This window comes from Gopherus evgoodei, chromosome 24 (assembly GCF_007399415.2).
Source record: "Gopherus evgoodei ecotype Sinaloan lineage chromosome 24, rGopEvg1_v1.p, whole genome shotgun sequence".
Lineage (NCBI taxonomy): Eukaryota > Metazoa > Chordata > Testudines > Testudinidae > Gopherus > Gopherus evgoodei.
Window position 1 is genome coordinate 9,822,414 of NC_044345.1, and position 17,000 is coordinate 9,839,413.

At 58.5% G+C, this 17,000-nt stretch overlaps 1 protein-coding gene across 1 annotated transcript in view; it reads left to right on the forward strand.

The window, feature by feature from the left end:
• The first annotated feature begins 5,376 nt into the window (after positions 1–5,376).
• The window catches only part of PEA15 (proliferation and apoptosis adaptor protein 15), a 41,491-nt gene continuing 29,867 nt past the window's right edge, over positions 5,377–17,000 (forward strand). The window contains exon 1 of the mRNA XM_030542189.1: positions 5,377–5,538. The gene's annotated coding sequence lies outside the window, so the exon portion shown is untranslated. The remainder of the gene's footprint in view (positions 5,539–17,000) is intronic.

A 17,000-nucleotide genomic window follows, 5' to 3' on the forward strand; every position in this document is an offset into this window, starting at 1 on the left:
GAGTTTGCATCCACAGCTTCCACAGGCCGTTTCTTGCAAACCATTTGTCCAGGGAGCACAGGGTAGAGAGGACAGCGTGTGCAGCGACGTCTGGGAAATGCCCGAGCTCTCACTCTGCCCTGGGGCAGGATGTAGGCGAGGCGGCTGGCAGCACACAGGAGTGACTGATCTCGTGATCCTTCAGCAGTCACAACGGTGGAAAGTGGGTGACACTGACGTTCACTTGGAAGGAAAGATCTTAATGAAGCGGCATGTGAAATTTTGGTGCCATCAGATCCAAAACCTGGGCTGGTGAAGGTTGGAGTTGAGATGGCAGAGCTGTGTATAAGGGGGGAGCTCAGAGTTGGGCTAGCAGGGGCATCGGCAGAGCTTTGGGCAGGGGGACCCAGGGCTGGGCTAGCAGGGGGCTGCTGGTCGGGTTTGAGGGACACTGACAGAGCTTGGGAGGGTATGGGGGACCCAGAGCTGGGCTAGCAAGGGGCTGCGGGTCGGGATTGAGGGGCATCGGCAGAACTATAAGGGGGACTCAGGGCTGGGCTAGCAGGGGGCTGCCGGTCAGGATTGAGGAGCATTGGCATACCTGTGGCAGGGACTCAGGGCTGGGCGAGCAGGGGGCTGTGGGTCAGAATTGAGGAGCATCAGCAGAGCTGTGAGGGGACCCAGGGCTGGGCTAGCAGGGGGCTGAGAGTCGGGATTGAGGGGCATCAGCAGAGCGGGGGGGGGCCCAGGGCTGGGCTAGCAGGGGGCTGTGGGTCGGGATTGAGGGGTATCGGCAGAGCTGTGGGGGGATCCAGGGCAGGGCTAGCAGGGCGCTGGGTGTCGGGACTGAGGGGTACTGGCAGAGCTGTGGGGGGACCCAGGGCAGGGCTAGCAGGGGGCTGTGGGTTGGGATTGAGAGGCATCAGCAGAACTGTGGCAAGGTGCTGCCCCGCAGTCCCTGGGGTGCCTAGGCGGTTGAGTTCCCATCACTGCATTGCTGTTTAACCCAGGATGGCCACGTCTGGCTGGAGCACTCGCTGTCAGAGGCATTTCCTGCAAAACCGCAGGTCCATTCACACCCACTGAGCATGGAGCCGGCTCCCAGGGGACATGCCAGCCCCATTGCTTTCCTTCCCCTGCACATGGGACCAGCGAATTCTCTGCAGGGGATCACGATCCCCCCAGGGATCTCACCAGCCAGCAGGGCCTGCACCTGGCAGGTGAGCTCAGCTGAGCCTGCAGCCAGACACCGCCTGCTCTCCAGGCAGCAGCTATCCGGGTACGAGGGCAGAGACCTGCCTGGGTCAGTCCCGCCAGGCAGGCAAAAGGGCATCCAGGCTCCCATGAGCCTACAGGGAGACACTGCTGCAGGCCCCAGCCACGGGGAGCCCTGAGCTTGGAGCGATGAAGCTGGGTAAACCCCATAGCTAGTGGTGAGGGGCATGAGAGGGGAGAGTGGGCGGCAGCCAGCGCACAGGGACTGTGCCCCCCACAAGGACCATCAGAGCTGCACCCCGATCTGCTCACAGGCTTTGCCCAGCCTCATCTGTGGCTCTGAAGGACTGAGAACCAGGGTCCAGACACCCCAAGGCAGGATCTCTGTGCTGCCCTGGGAGGGGCAATGCATGAGGAGGGGGCCCCCGGGACGAGGCGAAGAGGCCATGCTATATGACTGTAGCAGGTGCTCTGGCCTGGCCTAGCTCCCACCAGCCCCCAGCACCATGGGACCAGGCTGGCCTGGAAGGGATCTGAGAGTCCTTCAATCCAGCTGGTAGCGAGGCTGCTTCTCTCCAATCCCCCATTCAGGGACCCTCCCACAGAGAGAGGGGCTGATCTCTGACCTTTCCCAGGTGGAAGCAGCTTCCTGAGGGATCTCCCGACCTGTGGGAGCTTTCCCTGGAGCCTGGGTATGAATGTCCCACTCAGGCACAAGCCATTGGAGCTGGCTGCAGGAATCCCGGGGGCAGGGTCCCCGTCCTGGTTTATACAGGCCAGACTAGACCAGACCAGTCCTGTGACGGCTGTGGGAGTGCCGGCCAGACAGCCCAGGCCAAGCGCCTTTCCCAGAGCTGTGGGATGACAAGCTCCCAAGCCCTGAGGAGGCCTGAGTTGAAGGGGCCAGGCCAGGAGGAAGTGCGGGGAGATAGAGGGAGAGAGGCTGGGCGTGACAGGGAAAAGGGCCCGTGGGGCCGCTCACAGCCCCGCACCCATTGACAACAGCACACGATGCCCCTCCTGTGGTGCCAGCCCAGCACGTGGCAGAGCGGCATCACGCCTCTGTCCAGGAGACACTGCGGTGGCAGCTTGGGGACCTGAGAACAGCCACAGAGACAAGGGGGCCCGAGGGGTCTGGGTCCTTCGAGCTGCCGGGAGGGAGGCCAAGGAGAAATCCCGCTCCCAGGAGCTGGCACACAGCATGTGGCACTGGCAGGACAGATGCGTTTCCAAGGGGAGTGCTGTGCTGCAGGGACCAGAGCAGGGGGCTCATAGGAGATTCGCTCCTTCAGGGAGTGCTGATCCCAATGCCCCAGTGCTACATTAGGCGGCGCTGTGCTGCAGGCCATGGGGAAGGGGGGTCAATAGGGGGCGTGCTCCCCTGAGTCAGTGCTGACCCCACGGTGGTGCTGGACCTGCTGCGTCAGACACATAACTCCACGATCCTGCCTTCCCACCTTCATTTTCACAGGCACAGAGGTTTTAGGCTGCACTCCAGCCAGGGCCACTGGGTAATTACATTCTGCCAGAGTAAATTCGCTCAGACGTTTACACTGGACACAAGACTCTCTTCACTTCTTCTCCTAAACCGTTACACTGTTCTGTGCTGTTAGGCAGCTGCCATGCTCTGCCCCAGAGGTGGCTGCATATTAGTGCTGGGTCAGTGAGCCTAGTGCTGAGTTGTTGCGAGGTTGTTAAGCAGCTGCCATGCCCTGCCCCAGAAGTGGCTGCATTTTTTTCAGCATTGGGAGGCAGGACCAATTTCCCCCACTTCCCAGTGAGGCTCTAGCAGTGTTTGTGAAGCTCTGTGCGGTCCCAGGCTGGAATCAGCGTCCCCAGGGCAGGGGTGGATGACGCTGGCTGAACTGATGGCTATAGCGGGGCAGTAGGCGATGCCAGGGAGTGTCTCATTATGCTCTCATATGAAAATGCTTGGAGATGGGATTAAGCAGGGGATTCTCAAACTTCATTGCCCCATGACCCCCTTCTGACAACAAAAATTACGACACGGCCCCAGGAGGGGGGACCGAAGCCTGAGCCCTGCCAACTCTGGTGGGGTGGGGGGGCAAAGCCAAAGCCCAAGCCCCATCGCCCTGGGTTGGGGGAGGCAAAGTTGAAGTCCAAGAGCACCCCAGGCGGGGGGTCCTGTAAACTGAGCCCTGCTGCCCTGGGGCTGAATCCCTCGAGCTTCGGCCCTGGGCTGCAGCAAGTCTAAGCCAGCCCTGGTGACCCCATTAAAACGGGGCCATGACCCACTTTGGGGTCATGACCCACAGTTTGAGAACCGCTGGATTAGGGTGTTTGTGCAACACTCTAATGGAATAGCCCTGAGCGCAGACAGCAGGTGGCCAGGGGCAGCACACAACACCCAGCTGCAGACCTGCCTGGAGCTCCTGGAGAGACCCAGCTCCCTTGGGGTGTCCACCGAGGGATGACAGGCCACACAAGCACTGCCGCTCACCCTCTCCCAGGGATAGACCCCTGGGGCCCCAGCTGTGACACAGAGAGAGCGCGAGAGGCCAGAACCCTAGATAACTACAGTACATGGTCCTCCTGTTTGGGTCGAATCTCGTTAATGTCCCCAGTCGAGTTTAACCCCTCGATGGCTTTGCTCCAGCTGCTCTGTCCTTACCCCTTAGCAGATCTCCCTGCATGCGCCCCTGGATGCATTCCTGTCCCACTGTCCACAACACCCCCTGCTGGAAGAAGTTAGGACTGGAGCTGCTGGGAGCTCCCTTCCTGGCCAGCCCTCCTGCCCTACTCCCTCCAGTGCACCCCCTGCTGGGGGAGGCCGGGACTGGAGCTGCTGGGAATGCTGCATAGCGAGCACCTCCTACACCATTCCCAAGGGCAGCAGTGGCAGCCTTCCAAACAGCTGCAGCTCTGGGTTCACATCGTCTAGGAACTGCAGCTGGCAGCCTGTCCTCCCCTGGCTGGAGAAGGCAGCAGATCCCTGTGCTGCAGAGCAGAAGCAAGTGCAGCCAGGCCGCTTCCTTTCCCCTGGTGCCCCAAAGCTCAACCAGAAACCTGGGCCCCATAGTCATGCCCTTGCCAGGGGCACTGCCCAGGCCTGGGCCCAAGGGCCCCACCAGCAACCAGATAGGCAAACCAACAGGGTCTGAGCTGCTTGCTAAAATAAGCCCTGATGTCATGTTTCCAGTCTCCCACCCCCTCCTTGGGGGAGAAGCGAAAGGCCCCAGTTCCTCCTCTTGATTTCATTCTTACACTGCTCAGATTGTGATGCGGTTTGTTGGCCTCTCCTTTGGGGCGTCATGGTGGGAGAGGAGAGTGAGATGGGCTGTCCCTGTGGGGAACACAGGAGTGGCTTCTGCAGTCATGAAGGGGCTGTGAGGGTTGGGGGGAAACAGGCTTGGGGGGAGCCAGGCTCAGGGATGCGGAAGAGGGGGGGAAGGAGCCAGGTTGGGAGCTGCACCTCTTGGCAGCTGGTTGCAGAGTCTGTGTCATTCTTTAGATGCTGCTTTTTCACTTCCCAGCTCCCTGGGTCAGGGCCAGCAGTGCAGAAATTCAAAAGTGACCCTACAATAACAAACCCACCAGTGCAGCCCCTCATTTCCGGGTGACCCTACAATAACAAACCCACCAGTGGAGCCTTTTATTGCTGGGTGACCCTACAATACCAAACCCGTGCGTGCAGCTGGGGTAACTAACTGCCCTGTGTGAAGGGATGATGGCAAGTGGCCAACGGGTGGGAAATGCCCTTCTGGGACACTGGCAGGTTCTCTCCTCCGGGGATCAGAGCTGGGTCACCCTTTGGGCTTAGGTTCTGCCCCACTGGGTCTGGGCCCTGCTGAAACAAGATGCTGGTGCAGCTGCAGTTTGCACTTCGGCCCCTTCCCCAGAGAACGGGTCAGTTTCGCTTTCTGTTGGGCGCGGCTAGCCCTGGCCCTTGCCCACCTCGTGGTGTTTGGGTCACTCAAGCCCCGGCCGGGATCGTGCCGGAGGTTGGGCTTTCCAAAGGCACCTGGGCTGATCCCAGCAAGCACCGCGTGCTCCCCTTGCAACTCCCCCTCGGGCCAACCAGCCGCGCGCGCCCCCCGGGCTCCGGGGCCGCCAGCCCCGAGCTCCGCTGTCTCCGCGGAGGGGGCGGGCGCAGGGAGGCGGCGCGTGGCAGGGGCGTGGCATGCGAGGGGTTAAATCCGCGGGCGGAGGCTCCTGCGCTTCGCGCTCCCCAGCCCGGCGAGCCAGGAGGATGCAGACAAAGGCTCCGTCTCCCTCGCTCGCCCTCCGGCGCTGAGAGCCCCGAGCGCAGCGGGACCGCCCCAGCCCCAGCCCCGGCCCCGGCTCACCCCCCAGCGCCTGGTGCCAGAGCCAGCCCCGGAGCCGGTAAGTCGCTGCAGCCGAGCCGGGCTGGACCCGGGAGGTTTCCCCGGGGCGGGGCGGGGGGAATCGGGGGTTGGTTCCCCGCTTACTCAGCGGGTCGCGCCCCGGCAAAGGGCCCGGCCTCTCCCAGCTCCTGCTCCGCGCCAGCCGCTGGCTCTCCCCGGAGCGCCCGGCCAGCCTCATGCGGCTGGCCGGGAGGGACCCACCCTGCGCCGGGCAGATGAACCCCGACGTGCGCCCCCACCCCGGGCGGGACCCTCACGCGCGCCGTGGGGCGAGATTTCGGTCCCCGCCGCCCCCAGGGAGCCTTGCCCGGCGCTCACGCCCTGGCGGCTCTGGGTGCCTCCGAGCAGCGCCGAGCTGGCTCCAGGGACAGCTGGGAACACACGCTGGAGGCGGCGCGGGGAGGGTTAAAGATTGGCTCCCCCTTCCTTGTGCCTAGCTGGTGCAGCCCCCCCTCCTCCGGGAGTTGGGTGTTAGCGTAATGCCCTGGGAGCTCCGCCTGCCTTGTGCTCGGTGCTGTACAAGCACCGCTCCTATCCTGGGGAGCTGGCGAGCCTGGGAAATCTCTTCTGCTACCTCTCCTGTGGGGACCAGGCCAGTCTCTCCCCACCCCACTGGAGCTGCAAATCCCACCCCGGACCCAAACACCAGAGCTTCTGTTCTGGCAGCTCCCTGGGTTTGGTTCCCATTCCTCTCCCCCCGTGGTCAGTTTCCATTTCTGTGGCTGCCTTTGCTAGTGCTCCAGCCCAGCTGCAGGGGGCTTCCCCTCAAAGATCTGGAGGGGGAGGAGGGGATTGCAGGGCTGGGGCTGCCCGGAAGGGAAGTGGTGAAATCCAGAGGCAGGCAATGCCCACGCCAAGGAACAGCCATGTCACGGCCCGCCAGCGTGATTCAGTGGCTGACCATGGAAGCTGTTGGATCGGGCTCTGTTCTGCTGGGGAAGGGAGGCTGTTTCAGGGCAGAGGTTTGGGCTGCCCTGGGACCTGTTTTCAAAGGAAATCTCTGGGCAACATGGCAAACGGGAGCCCAGGAGGCAGCATGAGAACCCCTGGAAGCGTGGAAAGGGCTGCTGGGTTTGTGGGAGATTTGGGTTCTGTCCCAGCCTCTGCCACCTGGTCCAACTCCCTTAATCTCCCCACCTGTAACATGGGGGCAGTGTGTCTCCTGTGTTGTTTCACTTGTGAGCTGCTTGGGGCAGGGACTCTGTCCCGGGGCAGTGCCTGGCGCAGTGGGGCCCTGCTCTCGGCTGCCGTAACCCAGGTAGGAAACAGTGTTGTTAATAAGATCTCCCCTCAGCGAGCTAGGTTGGTGGTGGTGGCGGCGGTGGTGATATCTTCCCAGTAGAAAACCTGCCTGGCTGAGCTCCCCAGGCCAGCTGGGGGAAAGGATGCACCGGGCATTGTGCCATTCACAGCTTAGCGGTGTGGGCACCCAGACCAACGTTCCCAGCTGTTCTGTCTGCCCCTTAATGCTATTTACTCCCAGTGCAGTAGGTACCCCAGGGTGGTGCTCCTAACTGTGCCTAATCTCTGGCCACTAGACAACAACTGTGAGTTGCTGGAGGCATGGTCAGTATGCAGGGGTTAGATCTGGGGGAGCTGTCAGGACTCCTGGGTTTTATCTCCAGCCCTGGAGGGGAGTAGGGTCTAGATGCGAGGGCACAGGGCGGAGTCACGGCATTTGGGTTCTAGCCCCGCCTCTGCTGCTGACTCTGTGCGTGGCCTTGGGTATGTCATGTCCTCTGTGCCTCGGTTTACCCACCTGTCACATCGAGCTGATGATTCTGAGCCCTCCTCGAGGGCAGGGAGCTATTTCTAGAGGTCCTCGGATGAAAGGTGTGGGAGGCGTTGTTATTGTTGATCCTCTAGGACTCCCCTGGTTGCTGCGAATCCGCCATTCCTGCCTCCTGCATGTGAGCGGCCAAGCAGGAGCACCTGAGATGGAAACGTTTCTGGTGCTAGGTGGCTCACTTGTGGCTTTGGGGAAAGATGTGGGGCATGGTTCTCATTTGCTCCAAGGCCCCTGTAGACCCGTCTGGCAGGAACTGTAATTGAGAACCCCCCTTTGTCCTGTGATGGAGAATCTGGGGCCCTGTGTACCTAGATCTAGCAATGCCCCCCCCCCCACACACACACACACTCTCACTCCTGGCACACGCACCCACAGCACTCAGCTGTTCAGCGAGCAGTGGACGTGCCTGGGTCTAGAATGAGACACCAGCTCTTGGTCTAGACACCCTGGTGCACACAGGACGCCAGGTAACCCAGCCCCTCGGTTATCCACAACCTGGCCCTGCTCCTGGTGTCTGATCTCTGCACCGGAGCCCCGCAGGAGTGCGCAGGTTGCGCTCCCAGGAGCTCAGGGTTGGGCTTTCTAAAGACCTCGCTCCTATCCAGGCACATGAACTGACTTTTCTGCACCCAGTGTGCTGAAAATCCTGAGTGTCATCCCTCCCAACCCTGTGCCTTTCCCCCAGGGCTGTCCCCTCTCTCCCGGCAGCTGACACAGACTCTACTCTGGTGGCTCTTTGGCTGTCTGTGGCAGCCTGGGCGGGGCGGGGCGGGGGGAGAGTCACTTGTCCCGATGCCCCCCAGTGAAAGTTGCTGTGGCTGCGATTGTCAACAGAGATGCAGATTTTCGGGGAGCACTTCCTGAAAATCTGAGCTCTTTAGGGTACCCCAAACTGAGGCTCCTAAACCCCACTCCCTGAGCATGCTCACCCTGAGCAAAAGAGTTCACAGGACCCTCGTTGTCTTGTTTCCCCCCACACCCCGCTCATGGTCCATCAGCCCCTCCCCAACCTCCCACCCCTGCACTAGTGGATACTGGCTATATCCTTCCTAGGGCAGCTGTGACCCCTGCGGTGACAGCCTGAGCCCTCCCACATGGTTCTGCCATTGTGGGAGGAAGGGGAGCATTGCTGAGGGTAAGGGGCGAAAGGAAGCGGAGCCTGAGTCTCATCAGTCACACTCCAACCAGCAGCGCAGAAAGCCGTTCTCAAGCCGGCTCCATATACTTGAATGGGGCAGGAGCTGGCAGATGGACTCCAGTGCCGGGATCCGGGCCGCTTGTCTCTGAGCCGAACCATGTGGCGGTGCTGCGGAGACCCCTCGAGAGCAGCCATCCGGGCCTCTGTGCAGAGACTGGTCGCGATGCCCCGTCCTGGTGTGGAGCCGAATGAAGGGCAGGGGGTGGGCTTGTGGAGGGAGGTTAAAGAGAGGTTTCCCAGCTGTCAGGCCAAGGGGGATGTGGGGAGAAGGAATGCAGGGGAAAGGGGCCAGATTGGGAGTGAGAGTGTGATGCGGGCGTTGGCCGGGCTGCGTCATGTGACGGGCAGCAGAAAGTTGCCCTTCTGTCATCTCCTCCCCTCACAGGCATCTGCCCCCCCCCCACACCCTCGGTGCCTTCGGTGATTAAACAATCACATCGGAAATTGCTAGCGGCTCTCATCACATCCCCTCCGTACATCTCATCGGCACACGGGCTGTGGTGCATGGCAGAGAACCCTTTCCCTGTCCCCATGTAGGTGCTGTCCTGTCTCTATCTCAGTGTGATTGCCGGCTCCTCTCCCACCCCACAGTGCTAGGGCTGTGCCCCGGTGCGCTCACAATCACGTGCACGCTGCTGTCGTGACGCTTGCCAGGAGGGCGGGTACTTGTGCAGATGGGGGCTGTGGGGGTGTGCAGTCTTACCCAGCCCCGCAGTTGGCTGTTTTGGATTCTTGGACCTGCAGATCAGCCAGCTATAAACCTGAGCCCCATCCTCTTGCGTGGGCTATGAGTCACTCCCTCAAAAGTCTGACTGCTGGGAGTAGACCCCTTTCCCCTTCTGTCATTGCCAACTGTCTGCGTTCGCCATCAGAAACTGCTGCAGGCCAGCTGGAGTTCTAACTGTGTGTCTGACAGTACATTGAGGCCCTAAGGGCACTGCACAGACACAGTTCCCGCTCCCAAGAATCTGAATAAACCAGACAGACAAGCATGGGAGGGGAAACTGAGTCCCAGAGAGGGGAAGTGACCTGCCCAAGGGCAAGCCAGGCATAGAATCCAGATCTGAGTCCCAGCTCTGTGCCCTCCCCACCATACCTCAGTATGTACCAAACTTGTCATAACAGTCCCCTTTGTGGGCCATGACAGACCTTTGGCATTAAAGACACGGTCTTCTACCACTTGAGCTAAAGGAGCAGCCCTGTTAGCAGGCGGCAGTAGTAGGGTCTTATCCGCATCCGCTGACCAGCCACTAGAGGGAGACATGTCACCCATACTGTCCACATGCCTACCGTCCGAAGCTGCAAACACATCCACACGGTCCGAAGCTGCAAACACAGGGGGAACTGTTGAGAATTTCACCAGGAGTTTAATGGTGGAGGAATCCGGGAGCCAAAATGTCCGTGTTTCACATCATCCATGTCATTGCTCTGCCCTTTCTGAAAGCTCCACGCCCAAATGCCCTGCCCCTTATCTCTGTGAGCCCCGGGCTCTGCTCCCCACTCCCTGGACCTCTCTGCTGTCCATGGAGCCCCCGGGCAGCCAGCCCCACAAGCCACACAGCTTTGTCATTTGCTCTCTCGGGAGTTGGTCCCTTCGGCCGCCTCCCTGTCAGTACCTCTGTCGGCTTCTGATCGGTCGCTCTGGCTGTTTGCTCACCTCCCTGCCCTGCGTCTCCCCCATCTCAGACTGTTAGCAGGGCTGTTCCTCGTTCCCACGCACCTCCATCACTCACTTTAGTGGGATAAATCCTTGGCTGGCTGAGACTCTAGCCATGAATTGCCAGTGTCTATCCATCTCCATATAAGTATATCCCCTTGTATCCCATCCCCACGTGCACTCCTTTAATGTTCCTCTTATCTAACTAATCCAGTGGTTTTCAAGCCGTGGTCTGCAGACCACTGGGTGTTTGTAGATTTCCAAAGGAGCTTGCGCCTCCATTCAAAATTTTGTAAGAATCTGACAATGAAAAAAGGCTGAAAACCACTGATCTAACCAATCACGTTAGGGACACTGTCCATGCAGCCCCAAAGTTGGGTCCCTGCCCCTGTTTGGAGCTTGGCTGCTGGGTTCCCTTCTCCCCCATGTTTGAAATGGCAGCTGCCACCCCCCGAGCTGGTTTTGGGTGTAATTGTCAGCTGGAGACCTTCTCGTTGGTGCTGTCTGGGTGGTGAGAGTCGTCCTGGGAGCAGGCTCACAGGTGTGTGCGGGGGAGGAATCTGGGGCACCCCTGGGGGCTGGGTCTGAGGGGACATGGCTGCCAAGAGTGCCCAGGGCCTGGAGCGTTGCTCAGCCATGCTTTGCCGGCCCATCTCAGTCTATAACTCTGCTGTGCAGCCCGCCCGTATTGGCAGCACCAGGGCAGATGCATCAGCACTGTGTGAAAGGGGCAGGGAGCAGCTGGCCAGAAGGCCCTGCCCTCGCTGAGCAGGGAGGGGAGATGCCAGGAAAGGAGGAAGGAGCATTGCCATCATCCCCAGTGCCCTGTTGCGCTGTCTGAAACCCAGCCAACCTCCCTCCCCCCCCGCAGACCCTAGTACCTGATGCCCACTGGCCCATCCCCTCTGCCCTATGCTCTGGGCAGGACCCGGGTGGGTCACTGAGGAAAGGCAGAGGGGGTCCCTCCATGCAGCCTTACTCTGTTTAGGGTGATAAGGAGGCCAAGGCCAGGGAGCGGAGGGGGCACTGAACCCATAACACCCCCCTCCCCAAACTAGGCCTGATTCCTGCTGCCAGACATGCCCACACACTCAAGTGCCTCCACACACAACATGCTCATCACACACTCAGGCTCCTGGAGACACACCCTCCCTGACCTCCACGGTGACACACACACAACACACTGACTGCACGTGCACTGCTTCTGCACACACAAGTGCAGCACCCTCATCCGGACAGCCTCCTGCGTGGTGCATTCACCCCCATTCACCATGCGCACGCATGCACCCTCCCGCACAATACCCCCAACTGTCCTGTCCCCGGGGGGCAGGGTGTGCAAGGATCTGGAGTCCCGTCCCCGGGAGACAGAATCTGGTCCCATGGAGTCTCTGACTAACGTCTTCCAGGTGAAAGCGTTGGATGCCAGCCAGGCAGGGTGGAGTCTGTGATTAGAACGATGCTTCCCGCAGCCTGTGTCATCTGAGCACTTCCCAGTGCTTTAGAAATAATCATGAAGGCCTCTCTGGTAGAAGTCGATATCATTATTTCCATATTACAGAGAGAGAAACTGAGGCACGGGGAGACAGTGAGTTTGCCCAAGGTGACAGAACAAGTCGGAGCTGGGAATGGAACCCAGGAGTCCTGACTCCCAGCTCCAGCACAGGCCCCCTACTTCCCTCTGTGTATAGACCTAATGACACTCCCTGTGTGTCTTGTCCCAGCCTGCAGCTCATCTGGAGTACGACCTGTGCACATTGCAGGTCTCCCTGGGGCCCGGCTCAGTCTATGCCTGCCAAGCAACAATTTCTCAGCATCACGGCCTCACCACATGGGCTGAAGAAGGCTCCCCCAACTGCTGTCCCTAGTAGTAGGGCTTTTATCTTCATTGCAAGCCCTTCAGCTTGGAGAAACCATTACGTGTGTGGTGGGGAGGATGTGTAGACCCAATATCTGACAGCTACCAGCACCACTTGGCTCCTCTAGCAGCATGAAGTCATGTGTCGCAGCCAGCCCACGGGAGGTTAACCCAGCCGCAGCCCCACTCCTGGCTCGGGATTGGGGGCTGTGGCCCCCAGCTTAGCACCTCCCCTCAGAGCAGCATGGGGAGGGGGTATAGGCAAGGATTTGCCACAGCACTAGCCTGACACTTCCACTCAGGGGCACCAAGGCCTGGTCAACTTCCCTGCAGGCCAGGCACACGTGGTGAGGCCTGGCAGTGCAGCCACCTCAGGAGCGAGGCCAGTATCAGGGGCTGGCACAGGCAGCCCCCCAGATGTAGCCTCAGAACAGGGCCACCATCCCCACAAAGCGTACCCTACTGCTGCACCCCTGCACTGCTATGCTGTGGCCATGGGCCCATCTAGCTGGGTATCCTGTCTCCAGCACCAGCTGGCACCAACCGTTTCAGAATAAGGAACGTGCAGTGATGGGAGAACCTGCTGTGCCCTGGTCAGTTCCCTCCTGACCCCTTGGCTTCTGCCCTGAAGCATGATACTGCTGGTGATTTGATAACAAAATATTCCACCAATGGGCTTGCCATTTCCCCACTAAAGGGAGTTGGCCGATCACATGAGGTGTTTTCTTTGCCCTTCCTCAGTGTCGCTCACTGGGAAATCTGCCCAAATGGCTCTTTTGGCATCAAAACTATGAGAGACTCTGAACCACCTGTCCCAATTTTTCCTTGGGGGTGGGGGGGACAGGAAGAGGAGGTTGGGGAGCTGTTACTTGGCTGCAGGTGCAAATCAGGGTCGTGACCACTAGAGCTGGGTGAATCGTTTTTTTTTTTCCCCTCCCCTCCTTACACACTGGTCGTTTTGAAAATTGGTGGGGGTGGGGGAAGACAGTTGTTCTGGGTCGGATGGAAAAAGAACATTTTCAAAATTACCAGTGAAACAAGAAGTCAAAAAAACCCCAAGCTGACATTTTAGGTCAAACAAAACATTTTTGCTTTGACCAAAATCAGCCTGATTCATTTCGATGTTGAGCATTGTTAGATGGGTTTGCATTTTTGCTAAATGAAACGGAAGGAGATTTTGAAAGTAATTTTTTAAATTGAAAATAAAAGCCAAAACGGATTTCTCCTTCCCCTCCCCAAATTTGTTTTGTTGTGAAGGGAACAATTTAAGTGCAAGTGACACGAAATGAGCGAAACATTTGTTTGGTTGAATTGGCATTTACCTCCCAAGTTTTGGCCAAAAATTGTCATCCATTTCTAGTGGTAGCTGAGAAAGGAGCAAAGTGGTTCCAAAAGAGGGTGGATTTGCCAGCCCAGCGGGCTCATGTTTAAACTGTGGTGAAATGGGCTGGGAAAACCCTTCCTGTTTTGTGTAGTTCCCCCTTTGGTTTTAAATATTTTCTTCTGACCAGGACTCGCAGCGGAAGTGGGATCCAGGGTTTAAAGCAAGGGGGTGGGGGCAGGAACATCTGGGCTCTATTCTCATCTCTGGAAGGGAGGGTGGTCTCATCATTATATCAAAGGAGCAGGAGTCAGGACGCCTGCGTCCCAGTGGCTCTAGGAGGGGACGCAGGACTAGTGGCTTGAGCAGGGGGCTGGCGGTAAGAACTGGTTTCTATTCCTGATTCTGCTGTAGGCTTTCAGCAAACTCTTGGGTGTTACACTCTGACTCAGTTTCCTCACCCGTTCAACATGTGGATGATGATACTTGTCCCCTTGCTCATAGTTCAGGAATGTTTGGAAAGTGCTTGGAGAGAAGTGGCTGCGTCATTGCAAAGTCCTTTGCTGAGCTGGGCTAGTGCGTGAGTGCACCCCCACTGCCCTCTACTGGATGAATTAGAGCTGCTCCTCCATGTGTCATAGGCCCTGTAGTGCTGACAGCTGATGGTGATTCTCCGACAGGGGGCAATGCCTTTGGAGCAGGAGGATCTGAGTTCTGTCCCTCTGAATTTCCCCAGCATGCAGCATGGTGACTAGCCGCCTCTGAGGACGAACTGCCGTCCCAGAAACAGTTAACCGTCAGGCCTGTCTCTGAAAGACTTCTCTCTCTCTGGGTGTCAATGCTGTGCTTGCAGTACAGGGCTGCCAGTCACTTGGCATTGTCCTGGGGATTTGGGTGCTTGGGATCGCTGAATAAAAGGCCAATTGTTTGGGGCACACACCAACCCCCCCCCCACACACACACACTCTGCTCGTCTTTTGTTTGTGTCCCTGAGCTTTTCTGCATGGTTCCAGCAGCCGACCGGACATTCCATTCCATTTCCGGGGGGGCCCGGCTTGCTGGAGGATTTGCATTGATTGGCCAAGTTAGATCCAAAGTGTTTGTGTGTGGGGAGAGGTGTTGGGGGGGTGGAACAATGCAGTGTGGGTGTGAAAAGAGCACGAGGGGTGCTGCTTCTTGGAGCGAGGATGATGGAGTGAGATCAGAGGAAGGAAAGAAAGAAAGATGGGGAAAGAGCGAAGGAATGGGAAAGTGGGAGGAGAGAGGGAGAGGGAATCGGCTCCGTCTCCTTGTTCATCTTGATATTATTTCCAGCTGTCGGGAGGAAACTCGAACCTGCCAATGCTTTCAGCAGACACAGGGGATCTCAGTCCAGGGTCAGGTTAAACATTCCACATCTGCTACAGTGGGAATTCCACTGAGCCAGATCCCCCGCCTGGCCGCAAGGGGCTGAAACCCACGGCCCTACCCGGCATCACGTGCCTGGTGGTGGCTGAGCCCTGGGTCCAAAATCTCTGCTTCTCTGGGCCCTGTGACACTGGTAAGATAGCTGCCCTGGCAGGTCTCTGGTCCTGTAGGGGTTGGGGAATAGGTATGTCAAGAGCCTGTGATGGGGGTGGTGGGGAAGCAGGGCCAGAGGAAGCAACGTGGAAGGAACCGAGATGCATGGAGTGACTGGCACTCCCCAGGTGCCCACGAGGCTGGAGAAATCGGGGAGCCATCGGGTCAGTCAGGTTCCTGCATCCTGCCCCTTGCCAGCCCCCTTGTGCAGAAAGTGGAGGGGAAGCACATTGCGCTGGCAAGACAGAGGGGCTAGCGGGGGCCATTGCTGGGCAAGTAATGGGGCTCCTCGGTCACACTCAGGCCTCTCTGCAAGTGGTGACTGGGAGTGGCCCTCTGAGAATCCCCCTGGGGTGGCATGAAATGTCTGAACCCACCTAACAGGGTGTGGCTGGAATGCCTTGGGCCCTGCCCGCTCTCTGCTTGCTGAGGCCATAGAGGCACTATGGGGAGCGGAGCGTAAGTTAGAGCTGCCCCGAGGCTGCTCTAACTAACACTGGGGGCTGGGCTGGCCCCTGCATAGCCCTAGAATATGAAGAGTGCAAAGGTGGCTTAAAGCCTCCTGCTCTGGTGTAAGTAGGGAGCTGACTGAGAATCAGGCTGTAGAATCCCAGCCTTCACTCCATGGAGCTCTCAGGGCATTATGGTTGGTGCCTTGTTAACAAGAAAATTGACGTGCTGAAGTGGGCTGAGAGATGAGCCAGAGCAAGATCATGGGCTGTGGGAGATGGGAGCTGACAGAGAGAGGGCATGACAAGGGTCTGCAGGCAGGGAGAGGGATTTGCTGAGTGCTGTAACCAGGAGCAGGGAGTGAGGGAAACTAGCCCAAGCTGGGGAAAGTCTCCCAAGGGAATCTAGGTGGGAGAGGAAACTGAGACACAGAGTGGGGAAGGGACTTGCATGGCAGTGGCACAGATAGAACCCAGGTCTCCTGACTTCCAGGCCAGGCACCAAGCCTCTCCCTTCCCAGAGGCTGCGCTGAGCTTCTTGCTCTCATGTCCCTTGCCCTGGGGGACTCGCAGGTGGCGTGCACAAATGGTCAGTGGCTGCAGAGGCCACCAAACATCTGGCTGGTATGCAGGAGGCAGTGTGGGGCAGTGGTTAGGGGCTGCTGGGGCCTCAGAATTCCTGGGTTCTCTTGCCAGCTCTACCCAGGGCTGGCTGTGCGACCTCACGGGAGTTGCTTCGCCTCCCTTATTTGCAAAGGTGGATGGAAAACAAACAAACATTCTTGCAACAATTTTTGCTGCTGTTTATCGGAATTTAAAATGGAAAAAATTCCACGGGTCAGGATTGAGGGGCACCAGCAGAACTGGGGTGGGAGGGAGCCTGCACAGAGACACCCCTCGCTGTCCTACGGGCGAGCCAGCCACATGATGCATTTTCAGCTCGTGTGCTGCTGTTGGCTTGTTTTATTGTTTTTAAAAATTGCTTCTGGGGTGATTGGTTGTGTAACAAATGAAGCTTTGCCATTGGGATGGCACCTCACCAGGGCCTGGGCGCTCTTCCAGCGCTTCCTGCCGAGGAATTGGCTCAACACACTCTGCTGCTTCTGGAGGCGTTTTCCTCCATGGAGATTTGCTCTTTGCAGGTGTTTGTGTGGGGGGCGGGGGATGCAGCATGGAGCAAGGCACAGAACTCTGAGCTTGGGAGTCTGATGTCAAGGGAACACTGGGATCATCTAGTCTGACCTCCTGGATACCCAGGGCAGAGAACGGCTCTGAGTTAATTGCTGTTGGAACCAGAGCAGATCTTCTAGGCAAACATCCAGTCTTGATTTAAAGCTGGCCAAGGATGGAGAATCCACTGTGACCCTTGATCTCCGTCGTACCTGGTCACTCCACACCACACCCGAGACCAGGTGGTGTCCCTTATCTCAACTGGTTCTTCAGGAGTATGGGGTGCTGGCAGGGGTCACTGCATCAGGGAGAGTCTGTGTTTGTGCAGGCTCCACATGTTCTCATCTGGGGTCGTTACCCGACTTCCACTTGGTTGGGTTGTCTCCAGTTTTTGCTGCCACAGATCTCATGTGCACCAAGGTTTACGTCCGAGGCAAGTGGCAGGAGGGAGTTGTTCTGAA